The sequence below is a fragment of the Podarcis erhardii genome, assembly GCF_964252035.2.
Source record: "Podarcis erhardii genome assembly, chromosome: 14".
Lineage (NCBI taxonomy): Eukaryota > Metazoa > Chordata > Lepidosauria > Squamata > Lacertidae > Podarcis > Podarcis erhardii.
Window position 1 is genome coordinate 53,289,471 of NC_138503.1, and position 17,073 is coordinate 53,306,543.

Here is a 17,073-nt window from a genome sequence, read left to right on the forward strand (position 1 = left end):
AATGATGGATAAAAAAACTATGCAGAAATGGCAAAACCTACAAGAAGAATAAGAAATCAAGATAACAAACTTTTTTTTATAAAAGAGTGTAAATGGTTTATTGAATATGTACACACAAATTGTAAACAGATAAAAAGAACTGGAAGGATTATTGTAATAACTTGCAGTTACATAAGAGTATATATTTAAAGGAGGTAAATAAATGAGTAAGTTAACTGAATTTGGATATGCAGAAGATATTAAAAATAAATTTAAGGAACCACAGAAAGAGGGGAAAGGAAGTCAAGTTTTGAAATGTCAAAATGACTGTAAAGTCAGTGAAATGAATATATCTGAAAAGTATAAATGATTTTTTTTATAAAACCCCACTAGAATGGATTCTTTGCCCACCCTCATGAGAAACAATCACTAATAATAGTAATAGTAATAAAATACCAATTATATTTAAGTTAGTTCTTATAATTAATATTTATTTATTGCTAAATTTGCTGGTTGTAATGTATGTGTTGTTGTTTTTTGAAAGCTTCTCTAAATTTTTATTTTCTATATAAATATTACATACATGCCAAAAAAAAGAGTACAGTTATACAAATAATACAGGTTACCGAATACCAAAAAGCTACTAATAAGGGAAAAAATACAAAAAATAAGAAAATGATACATATTGAAAAGAAAAAGAAATAAAGAAAGAAGAGATTTTTTAAAAATAAAGTCAAAAGGAAAATAGAAGTTGTTGACTTCCTTTGACCACTATACAGTTTATATGATATCATATCTTTATAGTTATCTGTAATCATTTTGCATTAATTAACTTGCAATATTTTAAGCAAAGAAACCAAACACATGCATAAAAATTTATAATGTTTATTTATGTATGTGTTTGGTTTCTTTGCTTAAAATATTGTAAGTTGCTTTGCACTGCTGTGCTGAGGAGAGAGCAACTGATAGATTTAATAAATATGGACAAAGGACATTGGGTATACTGTAGACAATAGACAATTTTCATCTTGGGAAAAGTTATGGAGGGAAGATGTGCTGTACGCTGAAAGAAAACTATACGAAAATTATTTGGTGATCACTTGTAGCCAAGTAAGATTGTCTTCCATAAACACAGTTTTAACAATGAGTCGATGTACTGTTGGCACCTACAAGGTTAGCAAAAATGTATTGAACTGCTACCAGTATATGTTGGAAATGTAAAAAAAGAGAAGGCACTTTCTATCACATGTGGTGGACATGCAAAATAACGAAAGCTTTCTGGGAAATGATATATAATGAGTTGAAAAAAATGTTCAAGATAACCTTTGTGAAAAAACCAGAAGTTTTTCTATTAGGAATTAGAGGTGATGAAATACCAAAGGACTTGAAAAGACTATTTATGTACGCGACGACAGCTGCAAGGATGCTTTTAGCACAGAGATGGAAAGAAGACAAAGTCCCAACCAGAGAAGAATGGAAAATCAAGATGATGGACCATGCCGAAATGGCAAAATTAAATAAACAAACCCCTGTGTTGCAAAGAGTACGTCAGCAATGTCTATGCAACACGATGACCATGTACATACGGAACAGACAATCTTTATAGATCTTTATAGAATTCCTTCAAACCATAACAAGTACAAAATGAAATCTTTAGTCTCAAAGTCTCTGAAAATCTTTAAATGAAGCGAGGTACCAGAGTTAGTACGATGAAAGACAAGCTGTGTATTCCGAATATTGACTACTGTTTTGTAGAATTCTTCGTCAGCGTGGTGGCTACATTATTACATGAGCACTGTTCCACAGCATTTGATATTTTCATTTACATACATTCATTCGAAATAAGATAGGTTTATGAAGCAATTCTATATCCTCCCACCACGCTGACGAAGAATTCTACGAAACAGTAGTCAATATCTGGAATCACTGTTCAGTGTTGGACATCATATTTGCTGAATACACAAAGCTTCACAGCTGGGCACCACAATTTAAGTTGACAAGCTAGAAGGTGTGCAGAGGAGGGAGACCAAGATTATCAAGGTTCTGGAAGCCAAGCCTGATGAGGAGCGGTTGAAGGTGTAGCCTGGATGTTTAGCCTGGAGGAGACTGAGAGGAGATAGGATAGCCATCTTCAAATATCTCAGGGGCTCCTACATGGAAGATGGAGCCAGCTTCTTTTCTCCTGCTCTGGAGGATAGATCCAAACCCATGGCCTCTCCTTCCTTGGAGGTTGTTAGGCAGAGGTGGGATGGCCATCTGTCTCGGATGCTTTAGCTGAGATTCCCGCAATGCAGGGGTTGGACTGCATGACCCCTGGAGGTCCCTTTCAAGTCGACAATTCTGTGACCTGTCCCCTGTTTACCTGGGCAAGACCTTCCCCCGTGGCTTCATTCATTGCATCGATAAGCTGTGCTTATCCCACCCTAGGACTCCTTGGAAAAAGGGGAGCTAGTTGTTGTTGTTGAGTTGTTTAGTCGTGTCCGCCTCTCTGTGACCCCCAGGACCAGAGCATGCCAGGCACTCCTGTCACTCACTGCCTCCCTCATGCTGATAGCTTCGAGAACACTATCCAACCATCTTGTCCTCTGTCGTCCCCTTCTGCTTGTGCCCTCCATCTTTCCCAAAATCAGGGTCTTTTCCAGGGAGTCGTCTCTTCTCATGAGGTGGCCAAAGTACTGGAGCCTCAGCTTCAGGATCTGTCCTTCCAGTGAGCACTCAGGGCTGATTTCCTTAAGAATGGATACATTTGATCTTCTTGCAGTCCATGGGACTCTCAAGAGTCTCCTCCAGCACCATAATTCAAAAGCATCAATTCTTTGGCGATCAGCTTTCTTTATGGTCCAGCTCTCACTTCCATACATCACTACTGGGAAAACCATGGCTTTAACTATACAGACCTTTGTTGGCAAGGTGATGTCTCTGCTTTTTAAAATGCTGTCTTGGTTTGTCATTGCTTTTCTCCCAAGAAGGGGAGCTTAAATGCATATAAATAAAAGAACAGTGTTTAGGGCTTTTTTAAAAAAATAAAAAAAATAACCTCCTGTATGTTTCTGTGGAAACTGTGACATCACTCTGAAGCCCTGGGTGCCCAGGAGACACAGAAAGGATTTCATTTCCCCCACATCACCCAAATGGGGGGTTCCAGTGAGGCGCCCAAGGTTGCCGGGCAACCGCAACAGGAGAATAATGCGCTGTTGTCTCAGAGCTATTTGCTGCACTGCGTGGAGGAGAAATGCTTTGAGGGGAGGCAGCCTGGAGGTCTCTTTGTGAACCGGGAACCTGGATCTGAGGGAGATGCGGGGCGTGGAATGGGATACATAAAGAGGCTTTGAGTTCCATCAGTGTCAATCCATTTCCCCAAGCCTGGGGAAGCCAGCCCCCGAGTTTATTAATGGATTCCTTGACGCAGACGGGACCCTCAAGGCGGTTTACCGATCAATCATTTCAAACCCACGCTTAGAAAAAGAAAAAGAAGTTATAGATAGGTAGCCGTGTTGGTCTGCCATAGTCAAAACAAAATAAAAAAATTCCTTCCAGTAGCACCTTAAAGGCCAACTAAGTCAGTTCTTGGTATGAGCTTTCGTGTGCATGCACACTTCTTCAGATACACACTATCTGAAGAAGTATCTGAAGAAGTGTGCATGCACACGAAAGCTCATACCTAGAACTAACTTAGTTGGTCTTTAAGGTGCTACTGGAAGGAATTTTTTTATTTTGTTTAGAAAAAGAAATTAATGTGGTCTTCGGGTGGCGCATAAAAACCCCATCAGCAAAATTCAACGTGGTTTGGCAGGGAGAGCGAGAAAAGAACACGAGACCGGGGGCAAGAGGGTCGACACACACACACACAGCAACTCTCAGTTGTGGAGGTCAAAGGGGCCTGTTTTCGTTCCCTTCATTTCTTTCCGTATAAGCAATCTGGTGGAAATGTCTCTACCTGGTAACGAAAGGGACATAGTGAGAGGCCAGCTGAATGTAGTGAGGCGAAGAATTAGGCAACTCTGGTGCCTCGGAGGGGACAAACCTGTGGCATTTCAGAAGAACATATGGAGAGGGGGATCCTGCCACCTGAATGAATTAAATTGAAATACTTTATTGTCACTTGTACAACTTATATAGGGATGTGGGTGGTGCTGTGGGTTAAACCACAGAGTCTAGGACTTGCCGATCAGAAGGTCGGTGGTTCGAATCCCCACGATTGGGTAAGCTCCCGTTGCTCAGTCCCTGCTCCTGCCAACCTAGCAGTTCGGAAGCACGTCAAAGTGCAAGTAGATAAATAGGTACCGCTGTGGCGGGAAGGTAAACAGCGTTTCCGTGCGCTGCTCTGGTTCGCCAGAAGTGGCTTAGTCATGCTGGCCACATGACCCGGAAGCTGTACGCCGGCTCCCTCAGCCAATAAAGCGAGATGAGCACCGCAACCCCAGAGTCGTCCACGACTGGACCTAATGGTCAGGGGTCCCTTTACCTTTATATGTACAAGGGTACCTTGGTTCTCAAATGCCTTGGTACCTGAACAACCTGGAACCCGAACACTGCAAACCCAGAAGTAAGTGTTCCAGTTTGCAAACTTTTTTCGGAAGCTGAATGTGCTCTGTTTTGAGTGCCACACTTCTAATTTGAGTGTTACGCTGAGGTTTGTCTGTTTTTGCTATTTATTTTCCGTTTTTGTTTTTGTTTGATTGCATGACTGCAGCACATTGTTTATTGCTTTCATTTTATGGATCAATGGTCTCGTTAGATAGCAAAATCCATGTTAAATTGTTGTTTTAGGGGTTGTTTTTAAAAGTCCAGAATGGATCGGTCCATTATGCATTACTTTCTATGAGAAAGCATGCCTTAGTTCTGGAACGGATTAAGTTTGAGAACCAAGGTACCACTGTAATTCAAAACCAAATTATTACTATGTATATAATTTGGCTTTGAATTACAAACTGCAATCCTTACCACTGTAATATGCATGCCACTAAAATCTTCTCATTGCTTAGGGCCCCTAAGGTATTGATTCAGCCCTGTAGACAGCACACTGGTTCACCAGCTCTTGTGCTTTCAAGCATTATCTTATTATTATTATTATAAGAAGAAGAAAAATGAAACCCGTTCAGAGTATGGAGAGAAACAAGGCCCTCTACTAATTGAGCTGATTTCAAAGCTGCACTAGCAGCAAGCAGCTGGACAGTTGGCAACCCTCCGCGACGTCAAAGATTGCTGAGAGACGGGCAAACATCTGAGATTAACATGGGAGGCTTGTTAAGGCGGCTGAAGGCTTCTCACAACCCTGTTCGCCCCCTTCTCTTCTCCTGCTTCCCCGAAAGAGAGGGAGAGAGAGAGATTTAAAAAGAATTACCTCGAGTTCCCAGCTTTCCGGGCTCAGAAACAAAGGGCTGCTTGTCCCTCAGAATCAAAGACAAGTCCAACACCAGCCTCCCGCATTCCCTTCCTTTGTGTGTGTGCTTGCTCGCAAGGATTCGGGAGGAAATATCTTGTGCCGAATGCCAGACAGCCAGTGGGTGGGGGTATTTCCTCCCCTTTTCTAGCTGTTGCATTCAAGGGGGGATGAATGGTCCCCTGGCAAGACCCCATTGCTTAGGAGCGGGACACCTGCTCTGCATGCAGAAGGCCCCAGCTTCCATCCCCAATGCCATCTCCACTTAGAGAAAGGATCTGGCCTCGGGACCTGTCTCCTGAGACCCCAGAGAGCAGAGATGGGGAACCTCTGGTACCCAAAACTGCTGGACAACATGCTCCCAGCATCTTAAAAAGCAGAGACATCACCTTGCCAACAAAGGCCTGTATAGTTAATGCCATGGTTTTCCCAGTAGTGATGTATGGAAGTGAGAGCTGGACCATCAAGAAGGCTGGTCGCTGAAGAATTGATGCTTTTGAATTCTGGTGCTGGAGGAGACTCTTGAGAGTCCCATGGACTGCAAGGCGATCAAACCTCTCCATTCTGAAGGAAGTCAGCCCTGAGTGCTCACTGGAAGGACAGATCCTGAAGCTGAGGCTCCAGTACTTTGGCTACCTCATGAGAAGAGAAGGCTCCCTGGAAAAGACCCTGATGTTGGGAAAGATGGAGGGCACAAGGAGAAGGGGACGACAGAGGACGAGATGGTTGGATAGTGTTCTCGAAGCTACGAACATGAGTTTGACCAAACTGCAGAAGACAGCGGAAGACAGGAGTGCCTGGTGTGCTCTGTTCCAAGGGGTCACGAAGAGTCGGACACGACTAAACGACTAAACAACAACAACACATGCTCCCAGCATCCCTGTCCTGCCTGGAGCTGGCGGGAACTGGTTTGCAGGACCACAGACCCTCCATCCCCACCAGTAAATGGGTCTGGGTGCCAATTGCTGGAAACCACGGGAGCGGCGAGTTGCTCTTGTGTTCGAATCCTGCTTGCACTTTTCCTGCAGGCGTCTAGCTGGCCTCTGTGAGAACAGGATGCTGGACTAGATGGGACATTGGCCTGATCCAGCAGTCTCTACTTACCGCTCCATAAGACACACTTTTTTCTTCCTAAAAAGTAAGGGGAAATGTCTGTGTGTCTTATGGAGCGAATGCGTGGTTCCTGGAGCCGAATTGCCCAAGAGAGAAAAGCAGATCATGCTTTTTCCTTTTTCCTTTTTTTTTGAAAGAGGGAAGTGGGTGTTGAAAGGAAGCAGCTGATCGGCAAGCAATTGGGGAGGGAGATAAGGGACGCTAGAGATAAAGGAGGCTGCCTGGGAGGGGGGAGGTAAAAGCCCATGGATCCTCAGGATTTTTGCATTGGGTCACCCCAAATTCACCATCAGATCAGCATGTCCGTGGCTACAGCCTGCACCACAAAAAACATACATCCACTGTTTCGCTCAGAATTCCCCCCCCCCTTGTTTTCCTCCTCAAAAACTAGGTGTGTCTTATAGTCAGGTGCGTCTTATGGCACGAATAATACGGTATGTTCTTATGTTTCCTGTCTCAGTTTAATTCACGCAGGTGGCAGAATTCCACTGTTCCTTTCTGCAGAAAGAAGCTGGGTTATGGCAGCCAGTTTTACCTGCAGATTTTACCCTGTTTCGCCAGCAGAGCTCTACGACTGCTGTTATTTATTAAATTCGTATACCGCCCTCGATCCATAGATCTCAGGGTGGTTCATAGCATAAAATCTACACTGGCTGCTCAACTTCCAGGATCAATTCAGAGTACTCTAAATGGCCTGGGACCCAAAACTCTGGGACCCATATGTGCCAGCCCAGCCAAGGGCGTGTGGATTTGCTGGATACCCACCTTTGAGGCAAGCGGGGGCCTCCTGGGGGTGAGGTTTTCTGTCCCAGCCTCCAGATTTTGGAATATTCTCCCCGGCCACTACTCATCAGGCTCCTCTGTTAAATAGGGCTTGCGTCCAACTAAACCATACTCAAGAGTAGACCCATTTAAATCATTACAAGGACAGTCCAGGTTGGAGGCATTAAATGGGTCTGGGTGCCAATTGCTGGAAACCACAGGAGGAGAGAGCTGTCCTTGTGCTTGGATCCTGCTCACTGGTCTCCTATGATGGGCATCTGGTTGGCCACTGTGAGAACAGGATGCTGGCCTGATCCTGCAGGCTCGTCTTTCAACGATGGTAAGAATGAATGCCAAAATGTATAAAATAAGTAATAAATGTTGGAAATGTAAAGAAAAAGAAGGATCTTTTTATCACGTGTGGTGGGAATGTAAGAAAGTGAAAAGCTTCTGGGAAATGATATATAACGAGATGAAAAAGATCTTGAAATATATATTTATTAAAAAAAAACCAGAAGCATTTTTACTTGGCATTGTAGGGGAGGATATTAATGGACAGGATAGTAAATTGTTTTCATATGCAACAATGGCAGCAAGAATATTATTGGCACAGAAATGGAAATGAGAAGAACTACCGACGAAAGATGCATGGAAGACGAAATTAATGGACTATGCAGAATTAGATAAGATGACAGGAAGGATTCGAAACCTGCGGGACGAGAGATTCTTAGAGGACTGGAGTAAATATATGAACTATTTGAAAAGCAATTGTAACAAACAGATTACACTAGTAGGACTGCAATAAGTTTTGTAAGGAGGATTATGCGAAATATTGCAGGAAGACTACACAGAGAATTATTAGTTAAGGACAATTAAAAGTAAAAGAGAAATTAAGAAATGTAAATTAAGTGATAAAGATTGAAAAATCTTCAGATGTGGTTGATGGAAGTCCAAAACAGTATATAAGATAAGAAAGTATGGTATATGATTTTTGGAAATTATTTGTGTGTGTGTGTGTATGTATGTGTGTGTGTGTGTATATATATATATATATATATATATATATATATATATATATATATTGTCAGGGAACTGCCATCGGAGAGACAGGTGGTGGACAGGCTCCAGGAGAATAGGAGAGAATCTGCAGCAGAAGAGGGAACCAGCAGGGGGAGTGCAGGAGTCACAGCGGAGGGGAGGCTCTGGGATGCTTCCAGTGAGAGTAGTGGAGAGGTAACGGGACCCCCGTTGGGAACTCCCACCCTTCGCCGGAAACTGTCACGCAGAGAGTCACGAAGGCGCATGTCCGTCAAACAGCTTTTATGTTGGCGTAAATTCCGTAGACGCCCACTGTCAGATTCTACCAGCGACTGACGGAGTCATGCTTTGGGGGCTCCGTTAGTGCATCGGTTTGGATGACCAGCCAAACCCCAGAGGGATCAAGCTTTTACGCACAAGCAGCTCATTATCCCATCACAGCAATCTGACAGTCTTTGAAAGCAGCTTGTGCAAGCAGAAGGCATCATGAGCGAACCAGCCGGAACCGGAGGAGCAGGAGCTGGAGCTGGAGCAGGTCCAAGCCTGGAACAAAGGTACAGGGCGTTGGAGGTCCAGCTGGCGCTGCAAACGGCGAGGCTCGAGGAGAGGAGGGCTCAAGATGCAGATAAGGGGAAGACCACCCCACTTGCCAGACGGGTGCCTGGACTGGTGCAGAAATTTGGGGGGGATCCCCGGAACTATCAAGCCTTTAGGACAGAGATGCAATATGCTCTCAATCTACTGTTTGATGACTTCCCCGACGAGAACTCTAGAGTGGCGTACGTGATTGGCCATCTAGAGGGAGGGGCGAAGGACTGGGTTCAGCCCCTGATGGCAGCCAATAATGAAATCTTAAAGGACACAATGAAGTTTTTTCGCGCCATGGACTTGGTGTTTTCCAGCGAGATCGAGCAGGGAGTGGTGCGCAGGCAGTTAATGGCGTGTAAACAGGGGAGCCGATCTGTACGTGAGTACTGGACTGAGTTCACCATGCTGATTCATAGACTTGGGTGGGACCTTGCTAGTGAACCTATTCAAATGCTGTTTGAAGAAGGTCTCTCTCCGGCAGTGAAAGATGAACTTTCCCGGGCGCCTAGGGCGGAGTCTATGGATCAGCTGACTAAATCAGCGCTGTCCATTGGGGCACGCCAGGAAGCTAGAGCTATGGAAAAGCGGGAAGGAAAGGGGGAACGTTGGAAGGACTTCCGCATTCCAGAGATTCCGGAGCAGCCTTTCCCGCCAGCAGAGCCGATGGAACTTGGAACAGCGTGCGCGCGCGCAGTTTCAAACACCAGTGAAGGGCGGAAGAAGGAGGGAAAGAGCGGCAAGAGATGCTATCTCTGCCAACAGCCAGGTCACTTTGCCAGAGTCTGTCCGCAAAGGAAGGAATGGCAAGGGATGGCGGGAACTGTTGGGGGGAAGGAGGAAGAAGAAATCACGGAGCAAGTAAAAGCCAACGCCTGGTTGCCAACATCAGGGCACAGCAGCCAGGCCAGGGAGTAATGAATGTGCCCACGCCGGAACCTCCAAGACCAGCGCTTGTGATAGAGGTGTTGCTGGAACTGGCAAACGGACACCCACTGAAGATAAAAGCGCTATTGGATTCAGGTAGCTCATGTAATTTCATGAGCAAAGAGTTTGCAGCTGAACACCAGATACAGACTATCCCATTGAGTAAGCCTTTGCAGGTTACCACGATTGATGGGAGGGAGCTGTTGGGAGGAGAAGTGAGCCAACAGACTGTACCAATGATAATGAGGGTGGCACGACACACCGAACTGATAGCGTTTAACGTAGCCACCTTGGGAGGAGCTCCTATTATCTTGGGTATGAGCTGGCTGGCGCTACACGATCCGCTAGTAGGCTGGCATCAGAGAGTGGTTTCCTTTGGATCAGCACATTGCCTAGAACACTGCAAGGAGGGAGAGGCTCAGGCAGGCGCCAGGGCCACTCTAGCAGGGATGGAAGTGATGGACAAGGGGAGGGTGCCACCACAATACGCTGACTTGATTGACGTATTCAGCGAAAAAGAAGCAGATAAACTGCCCCCGCACAGACCCTTTGATTGTCAAATTACCTTACTCCCAGGAGCACAATTGCCAGTGGGCAAGCTGTATGCAATGTCAGACAGTGAGATGCAGGAGTTAAGGGAGTTCATTGACAAGAATCTCAAGCGAGGTTTCATCAGAGAGTCACGAGCGGTGGGGGGCAGCCCAGTGTTCTTTGTGGACAAAAAAAACACGGGCAAGCCCAGGCTTGTATGTGATTTCAGGGCCCTAAATGCAGTGTCAGAACCAGTGACTTTCCCTATGCCTAGAATTGATGACATTCTAACACGGGTGAGAAAAGGGAAAATTTTTACCAAGCTGGACCTTAGGGGGGCATATAACTTGATACGTGTGAGAAAGGGGGATGAGTGGAAGACCACTATGTTCACCCCCTTGGGGGCCTTTGAGTACCTCGTTATGCCTTTCGGATTACAAGCGGGCTCCGCCTGCTTTCAATCATTCATGAATCACGTCCTGGGGCCACTGCTCTACAAGAACTGCGTAGCGTTCTTAGATGACGTCCTGGTGTACTCAGACAATGAGGAGCAGCATGTGCGAGATGTAAGAGAGGTACTGAGCAAGCTGCGAGAAAACCGGCTGTGGGTGAAACTGGAGAAGTGTCAGTTTCATACCAAGGAGGTGGAATTCCTGGGGTACCGGTTGTCTGACAAGGGATTGGCCATGGATCCCAGCAAGGTTCAAGCGGTACTGGAATGGAAAACACCAAAGACCAAGAAGGACGTGCAAAGGTTCCTGGGCTTCGGAAACTTCTATAGGAAGTTCATCAAAAACTTTGCCCATTTAACAGCGCCCATCACGGATTGTCTTAGTAGCAAAAAGAAATTTGTTTGGACGGGAGAAGCGCAGAGGGCGTTCGAACGCTTAAAGCAGGCGTTTGCGTCGGAAGAGCAACTTTTGCACGTGGATCTACAACAACCAATGAGAGTGGAGACTGACGCGTCAGACCGAGCGGTGGGGGCCGTTCTTCTCCAGCCGGGAAAAGATACGTCTGAATGGAGACCGTGTGCATTCTTCTCGCGGAAGTTGAACAAATCCGAGAGGAACTACACAGTGTACGACCGAGAACTGCTCGCCATTCATGAAGCATTCCGGAAATGGCGGCACTTGCTGATTGGGGCGCAGCACAAGGTTCAAGTCCGAACTGACCACAAAAATCTGGAATACTGGAGAACAGCCCGAGTGCTGAACCAGAGACAAGTGAGATGGGCCCAGGAGTTCTCCAAATTCCACTTTGAGATTCGTTACGTGCCCGGCTCCGAGAACGTGAGGGCGGACGCTCTTTCCAGGAAACCTGAGTACTTAGAGGGGGAGGGAGCGCCTGAGGCAAGGCATGTAATCCCTGAAGACCGCTGGGTGTGTGGGGCGGCATTGGTGGGGCAGAGGGAACTGATAGAGGGTACGGAGAACGATGAATACGCCCAAGAGAAACTCAGAGAGCTCCGGAGGACAGAGGAGAACACAGGGGGGTTCGAAGAAAAGAACGGGGCGTTGTATTACAAAGGGGCACTGTACATACCCGACGGGGAACTGAGGGGCAGAGTACTCAAGCAGTTGCATGACAGCCCCACAGCGGGACATTTTGGACAGCACAAAACCATGTGGTTGGTTACCAGGGAGTTTTGGTGGCCCAAGGTGAGGGAGGACGTACGGGAATATGTCAGGGGTTGCGACAGGTGCCAGCGAGCGAAAGGAGAGAGGGTGGCGCCAGCGGGGCTATTACAACCCTTACCCACGCCCGAAAGGCCATGGGAGGCAGTATCCATAGATTTTATGACGGACCTGCCAAAATCCAAAGGCAAAACAGCTGTCATGGTGGTGGTAGATCAATTAACCAAGATGTGTCATTTTATAGCTTGTTCACATGCAGTCACAGCGGAGGAAACCGCCAAGTTGTTTGTAGAACATATTTTCAAGTTGCATGGCGCCCCCTTGAGGGTTTTGAGCGACAGAGGGAAACAATTTACTTCCAGGTTCTGGAGGAAACTTATGAGCTTACTGCACGTAGAACTCAATTTCTCAACTGCCCGGCACCCAGAAACCAATGGGCAAGCGGAAAGGGCAAATGGGGTTTTACAACAATACTGAGGTGTTATGTAAAAGACAGAGAAAATGATTGGGTGGATAAGTTACCTCTAGCAGAATTTGCCTACAACAACGCGGAGAACGTGTCCACAGGGATGAGTCCCTTCCTGGCAAATTATGGGTGTCACCCCCGGGCATTCCCAGGAGAGGGAGGGGAGAGGTGGAGCGTGCCGGCGGCGGAATATTTTTTTGAAGAGATGGAGGCGATCCACCGTCAGCTTCAACTTAACTTAGAGAAAGCCAAGGAAGAATATAAGAAGCAAGCAGACAGAAATAGGAGGGAAGGTGAAACTATAAGGGTGGGGGACCGGGTGTGGTTGTCCACCCAAGGGCTACCGTTCAAGGGCGGGAGTAAGAAATTGAGGCCCAAAAGATTGGGACCCTTTGAGGTCATACAGCAGGTCAACCCAGTGGCATTCAAACTCAGGCTGCCCAGTCACATGAAATTACACCCAGTATTTCACACGTCATTACTGTCGCCGTACCGAGAGGGACGTGAGTGGGGGGAGCGTGAGAGAGAGGCCACCCAAACGCCCGTGATAGAAGAGAGAGAGCGCGACATGAACGTGGCAGGGATCATTGATTCCAGGTGGAAGGGGAATCAGGTGGAATATCTGGTAGAATGGGAGGGGGAAGCAGAGTCGGAAAACACTTGGGTACCAGCAGAGGTAGTCAATGACGAGGTTTTAATAGAAACATTTCATCAGCGTTTCCCAAGAAAACCGCAACCCGTGGCTCGATTTAGAAGGGAACACTTTGGGACCACCGATGAGGAAGGAGAGTTTGAAGGGTTCCCAGAGTCAGGGGTGGGTGAAGAAGCCGACTCCGACGAAGAGGAAGACGGGGAGAGAGACGGTACGCCGTGGCTAGAAGTGTTAGAATCCTCGGACGACGAGGAGAGTTCCTTCAGGGGCTTTCCGCCCTCACCGCCAGTGGGAGAGGAGGCGGGAGGGGGTGAAGGGGGCCCTGGGGGGGAGGTGGATGTCAGGGAACTGCCATCGGAGAGACAGGTGGTGGACAGGCTCCAGGAGAATAGGAGAGAATCTGCAGCAGAAGAGGGAACCAGCAGGGGGAGTGCAGGAGTCACAGTGGAGGGGAGGCTCTGGGATGCTTCCAGTGAGAGTAGTGGAGAGGTAACGGGACCCCCGTTGGGAACTCCCACCCTTCGCCGGAAACTGTCACGCAGAGAGTCACGAAGGCGCATGTCCGTCAAACAGCTTTTATGTTGGCGTAAATTCCGTAGACGCCCACTGTCAGATTCTACCAGCGACTGACGGAGTCATGCTTTGGGGGCTCCGTTAGTGCATCGGTTTGGATGACCAGCCAAACCCCAGAGGGATCAAGCTTTTACGCACAAGCAGCTCATTATCCCATCACATATATATATATATATATATATATATATATATATATATATATATATGAGAATGCATGGCAGGAAGGCATTAATTTTACTGCATGCAGTGCACTTAAAGAAAATATTATGAAAATGATATGGAGATGGTATTTAACACCAGCAAAACTGGCTAAAATGTTCAAGACAAGAACCAATGTGTGTTGGGAATGTAAGGAAAGGGAGGGTATCTTCTACTACCACATGTGGTGGACTGCTAAAGAGGTAAAGGCTTTCTGGGAAATGATATATAATGAGCTAAAGAAAATGTTTAAACATACTTCTGTTAAAAAACCAGAAGCCTTTCTATTGGGGATAGTGGGTGAAGAGGCACCAAGGGAAAATAAAAGACTGTTTGTGTCTGCAACAACTGCGGCAAGAATTCTTTTAGACCCAAAATGGAAACAAGAAGAAGTACCAATGAAAGATGAGGGGCAGATGAAGATGATGGACTTTGCAGAACTGGCAAAGCTGACGGGAAAAATCCGAAACCAGCAAGATCAAGGGTTCCAAAAGGACCGGAATAAATTTATACAATATTTGAAATATTATTGCATCACTAGCAGGGTTGTCTGAAGACTTGTAATGAGAAATTTCCTACCTTTCTATATTTATTTAAATTTTGAGCCATTTTGTAATGAGTGTAATTAGAATTGGGAAACGTACAAAATGCAATGAGATAAAGGTGAATTTCGATAGCCCTGAGGTGGGAGGGAAAGAAGTCGATAGGCTCTAAAGAGCCAGGGCGGTAAAGTGGATGAGAATGATGATGAGAATGTATATAATTAAATGGAAAATAAATAAAAAGAATGAATGTATGGCAGGATTTGGGGCAACGGCAGCAGCGGCAGTGACTCAGAACAGTGCAGAATCCTGATTTTAAGAAGCAGTATGCCAATTTGGGGTGTGATTTTCATGCCTTTGGGATGAAAGGAACGCCAGCAAGAAGAAAAAACAGCTAGGAAAACCAGGGTGGGGGGTAATGCCAGAAGGAAGGGAAACAACAGTATGGAGAGGCTCTGAGCATCTGTCGGTGGAAGGAGTTGTCAGGGAAACCGAGGACCGGGGAAGCTAAAACGAGGAAGGCTGCACCGCAGAAGGAAACTGGGAGGCACAACAAATTGATAGATGTTCAGTACCAGGCCTGCACTACCACTAAGAGAGCAACCTTTGGAGCAGGGGTCCCCAAACTAAGGTCCGCGGGCTGGATAAGGCCTGAGGGACTTGTTTATCCGGCCCACGGCGCACCCTGCCACCTACTGCCTGCTCTTACCAGCATTGCGCTGCGCGGCACTGTGTGGCACGGCTGTCCACTTCCGGATCAGAGGAGCACCGGAAAGAGAAGAGTTTGGATTGGATATCCCGCTTTATCACTACTCGAAGGAGTCTCAAAGCCGCCAACATTCTCCTTTCCCTTCCTCCCCCACAACAAACACTTTGTGAGGTGAGTGGGGCTGAGAGACTTCAGAGAAGTGTGACTGGCCCAAGGTCACCCAGCAGCTGCATGTGGAGGAGCGGAGACGCGAACCCGGTTCACCAGATTACGAGTCCACCGCTCTTAACCACTACACAACACTGGCTCTATTTCACACTGGAAATAGCTTGTGTGCATGCACAAGTGTTGTGCACATGCGCAAGCGTTATTTCCGGTACACATCCGGGTCGGAGGAGGCCCGTGCACATGCACACAAGCTATTTCTGGTGCTCCTCCGACCTGGAAGTGCGGCGGAAATAGCGTGTGTATGGGCACGCGCTCTCCGGCCTGCTGCTTGGTCAGCGCTGGAGACACCGGCCCGAGACACGGTAAGTTTGCTGACCCCTGCTTTGGAGCCTACTTTCCAGCGTCAATGCTCAGTGGTAGGTATCCGTGCAGAAGGTCCCTTCTTCCATCTCTGACTGGCAACATCCTCTCTCTGAGACCCTGTCAGTGCAGACAACTGACAGCTGGACGGACCGGGGGACTCAGTATAAATCCGTCCCCTGAGCTCCTTTCCAAATGCCGAGGCTCATCTCTCCCGCAACGTGTGTTCGTCGTGGTGAGCAAAGGCAAGGGTGCCTCTGAGGGTGTGCAGAGAACCTTCCCTTCACTGCCGAGTCACTGGGGACCAGAGACCAGGGATAGCTTTCACGCTGTCCTGTTCTCTTTGTAATCTCCATTGGCTTCCGTCTGTCTCGGGAGACGATGGAGGAGGATGGAGTCAAACGGTTGGAGAACGCTGTAGAAACCAATAGGGGAAACAACATTTTATATATAAATTTTCTCTAATGTGTTTTTTAAAATATGAAAAGAGCCTGCTGGATAAGACCAAGTCTCGTCCGTCATCTTGACCAGATGCCCCCATGGGAAACCTACAAGCAGGGGTTTGATTAAACACTTGCAAGTAAGAAACTAAGTTGAAAGGTCAGGAAATAATAATATGGAATGTAATTGAGTGCAAGATGTAATTGTGAAAGAAAATTTGCTATAAAAATGGCAAGAATTTAAGTGTATCGAGGTATAAGATCATAAAAACAAGACAAAAATTAAGCAGAAGTAATAAATGTTTGAAGAACCAGAAGGGGAAGTTGAGGGAAGTCATGGGGAGGGGTTTTTTTTATTTTCTTTTTTGTTTATATGGCAAATTGTGTTATTTGGTTGAATATTAAATTGTAAAAATCCAATAAAATTTGTTTCTTAAGAAAAGGAAAGGAAACCTGCAAGCAGAATTCGAACACAGGAGCCCTTTCCCCTCCTGCATGCGTTTTAACAAACTCCAGTGGTGTTTATGGAGCTTAGAGGAACTTTTACGCCCTCTTTAAAAATATTTTAAATTATCAGGGCATCAAGACAGGAAGGAAGATTGTTGTAGCGAGAGGGAGAGGGTCCTGTCCTCCTGGCAGCTGCCCCAGTGTTTGCTTTCCTCATCCCTCCGCAATCCTTTTTCCTTTAGCATCATGTCTTTTAGATATCAAGCATGCAGGCAGAGACTTTTAACGGCGCTCAGAAAATCTTGCATGCTTTGTAAGCGCTAATTACTGCAGCTGTTAATAATAATAGTCACAATAGCACTTGCTTGCTTAAAATCTGAAGCTGCCAGTTAGATTTGCACAACTGGGTGCCCTAAGTGTTGCACTCCAGGTAATGAAACCTTGATTTCAGCGAAGACCTCCTCATACTTTTGTTCATCTGCTTGCAGCCAGCAGTCGGCCTTTTGCTAATTCCCCTCGGCTGGACTCTGGGTCTCTTTATCCTTTCGATCTGTAATCTGATAATG

The 17,073-nt window shown here is 46.4% G+C and overlaps 1 protein-coding gene across 2 annotated transcripts in view; it reads right to left on the reverse strand.

The window, feature by feature from the left end:
* Positions 1-17,073, reverse strand: part of MMD2 (monocyte to macrophage differentiation associated 2) — a 39,941-nt gene that overhangs the window by 10,340 nt on the left and 12,528 nt on the right. The gene's annotated exons all lie outside the window — the stretch shown is intronic.